The sequence below is a fragment of the Pterocles gutturalis genome, unplaced genomic scaffold (assembly GCF_000699245.1).
Source record: "Pterocles gutturalis isolate BGI_N339 unplaced genomic scaffold, ASM69924v1 scaffold13908, whole genome shotgun sequence".
NCBI classification, from domain to species: domain Eukaryota; kingdom Metazoa; phylum Chordata; class Aves; order Pterocliformes; family Pteroclidae; genus Pterocles; species Pterocles gutturalis.
Genome location: NW_010120655.1, coordinates 3555 through 8354, shown reverse-complemented (window position 1 = coordinate 8354; position 4800 = coordinate 3555). Strand labels below are relative to the sequence as shown.

At 56.8% G+C, this 4800-nt stretch overlaps 1 pseudogene; it reads left to right on the top strand.

Annotated features, from left to right (window-relative positions):
- Positions 1-3843: 3843 nt before the first annotated feature.
- Positions 3844-4590, top strand: LOC104464318 (annotated as a pseudogene).
- The last annotated feature ends 210 nt before the right edge of the window (positions 4591-4800 follow it).

Here is a 4800-nt window from a genome sequence, read left to right as displayed (position 1 = left end):
CGCCGCCCTGTCGTCTTTGCTGCTCCTTCTTGCGGAGCATTCCTGAAAGTTAATCAGGGTGAAAATTGCAGTCGGTCATGTCTGGAAGCCACCAGAGGCTGATCCCGGAGCGCTGCAGGCTGGGGCACATGGGGATGAGACACTCTCCCCACGGGTGTGGGCTGGTTGTTGCCAGGAGAAGAGCTTTCTCCTACATCTCGCTGCCCTTGGGTGTTCAGTCCTTCCCCTGCTTTGGTTTCTTGGCCTCTGGTAACCGGGAGAGAAAAGCCGGAGAGGTGCGGGCTCGGTGGATTTGCTGCTGAGCATCCTGCTCCTGTTTTAGCACAAAGAGCCAGGGGCTGGTGCGGTTTCCTCGCTCCCTTTTTTGAAGGTGAGCTTTTCTGTTTGAATAGCTTTCTTGAAGGTGTGTTTGCAGCTCTGAAAGTGAACTTTCAGGTTTGTCTCTTAATACGCTTGGCTCCGTCCCAGCCCATAGATGCGGATCGTAGAGGTCTCGGCACCTAATGGAACTGAATTATTCATGTCTGGTGCTGTGTGTGTGCAGCATTCCCAAGCAGAAAGCTGTCTCCTTGTAGGATCTGCGCTCCAGGACTGCTCTTAAAACGCTTTGTTGGCAGGTCTCCAGGCCAACAAGTGAGCACATGCTTTTCATGTTGTGCGGGGATCAATCCCGCCGTGGCAGGAGGTAAGGGGAAGGACACGTTCTGAGCTGAATCAATCTCGATCTGTTTTCAGAGATGCTGTGATTTGTGATGGCATTATTCCCACCCCAGCACCGGCAGGATTGGGTCTGGGTAGCACCTGGTGCTTCTCCAGCTTGGGCAAACCAGGCGGTGGGGAAGAGATCTCCTTCTCCAGACTGTGGGCTGTGGTAGCTAGGGATTCCCTTCCACCCAAAACAGCGACGGCACGGCAGGCTGGGGGGTCTTTGGGGGTCTGGCTTGGGAGAGGGATGTGAAATGCTCCTCTGGCTGTGGAGGGTGACTCTTGAGAGAAGAGAAATGGGGAATTGTGATGGGAATTTTCGGGAGGGGATTTTTGAGATGCAGGAAATGCTTTTAGAGCCACGTGCAGTGGATGGCTTGCAGGGTATCACCCCCCCCCAGGTCACATACTGGGGTGTTCAGTGCCGGGCTGGAAAGAGCTGATCCCTGCCCTGGTCGCTCTTCCCACGGTGGCCCATCTCGAGCTCCCTGCCCCACTCTCGGCCTGACGTGCTTTTCCTCTGCTCTGGAGACCCAGCCGGTTCTCGTCTGTCCTGTTTGTGGTTCCCTTCCCTCCGCGTTAGCAGAGCTGGGGCTCCCTCGCCGCCTCCTCCATAGGGTAAATGGTTTTTTTTCTCCTCTTGTTTTCTAACCCTTTGATTATTCCTGGCTTTCTAATCACCAGGGACCCAGCGGACTTCTGGGCTCCTTTTTCCTTTTGTTGTGGTAAGAATTGGCAACTGCTGCTGCTGTTTGCATCGTTTCAAACCAAAGTCCTGCTCATCTGCTCTCCTTATTCCGTATAGATAAATAATATTTATGGAGATGTGTGTGCACATGTATATATGCACGCTTCAAGCTGCAGAGTGAGCTCCCCCCAAGCTGGCATCATGGAGGCGTTGTGTCCAGCGGGCAGTACTACGCCTGTCACAATGCAACCCTGTGGATTGTCCGTCGCCTTCCTGCGACTGCGAGGCCAGATCCTCACCCATCTGCCCCTCTGATGGGAGCCAGACGCGGCCCTTTGCCTGCTCCAACCTTGGGTGGGCAGCTCTGGAGGATGAGCCTCCTGGTAGCTCAGGTGTGTTGGTCCTACGCTGTGTCCCTGCGCCCTGCCCGACGGGGTTGTGGCTGGACACCGTGCCTCAGTTTTGGGCTGGGAAGGGACTGTTACAGGATAAAATTCTGGTTCGTCCACCTCGCTGCTGGTTTTGCCCATCCGGACAAAGGAGCGGCCGTGGATCTGCGGCACAAAGAGAGATGAGATGGTCGCTGCCCATCGCTGGCCCCGTCGGTGGTTCAGAGGGGCTCTGGAGAGGCAGGGTGGGGAGGTTGGGCTCCAGGATGGGGAGCGGGTGCCAGGGCAGGAGGAAGAGGAGGAGGAGGCGGTGGTGGTGATAGAAACATGCGGAAGCTGTTAGCGACTCTGGTGCGCAAAGTGATCTCCTGATTCGGCACTTTCTCTGCCGCTGAAATGAGAGGTCAGTGCTTTTCATTTCCAGCTTGCATGCTAGACCTCGGCTCCTGGGGTTAAAAATCTCCGTAATGACCTGTCAGAGAGCGGATTATTAGCTGTACAGAACCGAGGATGCTGTGGGGAGCAGATGGAAAATGGTCTGGCTGCGGCAGCCTGGCTGATGAAAGAATCCCTGGCATTTTTACAGTGTTTGCATCTCTGGAAACGCACCATGAAGCTGCTTTCCAGGCTCCTGCCTGCTGGGGTTTGAAGAAATTTGTGTGTGTGTGGGGGAGGTTGTTTTTTTTTTTTTTTCCCTTCTCATTTCTCTTTAAGTCACCTGTTTTTGAAGTGTTGCTTGTAAATAGTACCAGGAGCTGGCAGGCCCGGAGCTCGGCGGGGAAAGGGAGGATAGTGCTGCTGGAGAAGAGCTTCCTCCAAATGGGTGGTCAAGGATTTCTTCAGAGATCTGGAGAGCGGGCGGCTGGGGCCGAGGAGCTGGCTGCTGGAAGAAGCTGTTTCATGCCTTAATTATGTCTCGTCAGTGTAATTGCCATGAGCGAATTTCAGCGAGCCACTCTGGTGATTTTCGGGTTGCTCCTGGGTGTCTTTTTTGTCTTTTTCTCCCCCCACGAAGCTGCCTGTGGGGATGGGGTGAGGGGCTGGGAAGCTGGGGGGAGAAATTTTGGACTAGCTAGGGTCAGCCACGGCATGGGCAGGTCCGGCCAGTCCCTCTTTGCCTGGGTAAAACCAGATACCTGTGCAGCTGTGCCTCGATTTCCCATCCTATGTGGCTTATCATGGTGGGGGTGATGGTTTTTTAACGTCCTAAAGCTGGGTGCCGGGTTGTGCTGCCTGGAGGCGCGGGATGGAAATTCGGCACTTCCCACTGCCATTGACGTGCCCTGAGCGTCCCAGGCGCTCTGAGGCTCGGGATTTATTTCTCACTGAGGCACTCGACTTCCCCGGCGAGCGGCTCTTGTCCCTTGCAGGCAGGAGCCGTCCCCCCTGGGTGGCATTGGCAGGAGAGGAATCAATCCTCCCTCTCACGGGCAGCGCTCGATAATTCAGAGGGAAATGGCGAGCAGGGAAACGTGTGAGTAATGTCTTGTTGGAGCCGAGAGCCATGACCTGCCAGCACTGGTATTGATCGAGGGACCGCTGCCAGATGGCTGCAGCTGTGGGGACGGCTCAGGAGCAGCCGCCAGCCCAGGGGGGTGGCAGGAGGATGCTGCCTCGTGTTGTGCGATGGGGGATTTGGGAGATTTGGGGGGGAAATGGCGAGCAGGGAAACGTGTGAGTAATGTCTTGTTGGAGCCGAGAGCCATGACCTGCCAGCACTGGTATTGATCGAGGGACCGCTGCCAGATGGCTGCAGCTGTGGGGACGGCTCAGGAGCGGCCGCCAGCCCAGGGGGGTGGCAGGAGGATGCTGCCTCGTGTTGTGCGATGGGGGATTTGGGAGATTTGGGGGGGCTTAAAAGCCCTGCATGTGTGGCTGCCGATGAAGGCAGATCTACCTGCCTGTGTGTAACCCTGTTTGTTTTTTTTTCTCCCTTCCAGCAGCGATGCCGTCACCTGGGCAGACCCCGAGTGCTGGAAGCCCCCTGAGGAGGATGTAGGTGACCCCCAAGGCGTGGAGGCAGGGAAGAGCCTTGAACCGTGAGGGGCCGTTAACTCTAAGATGTCCTTGAGCAGCGGAGCTTCCGGAGGGAAAGGAATTGATGCGAACCCGGTTGAGACGTACGACAGCGGGGATGAGTGGGACATTGGCGTAGGGAATCTCATCATTGACCTGGACGCTGATTTGGAGAAGGATCAGCAAAAATTGGAAATGTCGGGCTCCAAAGAAGTGGGGCTCCCGGCACCCAACGCAGTGGCAACCCTACCGGATAACATCAAGTTTGTGAGTCCGGTGCCGGGCCCGCAGGGCAAGGAGGGCAAATCCAAATCAAAAAGGAGCAAAAGTGGCAAGGACAGTGGCAAGCCAACCCCGGGGACCTCCTTGTTCACTCCCAGCGATGGAGCTGGTGGCAAGAAGGAGGCTCAAGGACGCTCTGGGGACGGCGCGAACTCGGGCGGTTTGGTGCCCGCCGTCACTCCGAAGGGCTCGGAGAAATCGGCCAAGGCGTCTCGCAGTGTGGCCGGTTCCAAGAAGGAGAAGGAGGGAGGCTCATCCAAAAGCAAGAAGGAAAGGAGTGAGGGTGCGGGGACTACGGTGGAGAAGGAGCCCAGCGTGCTGCAGCCCCTGGCCCTGGCTGTGAGGGTGGGACAGTACGATGGGGGCCAGGGGACAGAACCTGCTGCTGCCGAGACGCTTGGGAGTATAGCTATTGACACGGGAGCAGCACTCAATCCCTTGGGAGTTAAGTCGGAGCTGGAAGATGGGGAGAGTGAGTGCCGGCAGCTGAAAAAAGTGAAGTCGGAGAAGGTAAGAAAGGGATCGGGGTGTGGGTGGCTCTGGCGGTGGCTCCTGCGCCAGGATGTGCCGCTGTGATTGACGAGGGAGTGGGAGCGTTGAGGCCAGTGCTGATGGATGGCTGGTGCCTCCTGGTCTTGGCGTGAAGATGGTTTGGCTGTGCGATGTGCTGGGCCGTGACCATGGTGATGGGAGGGCGCCAGTCAAGCTGTTATCTTGCTT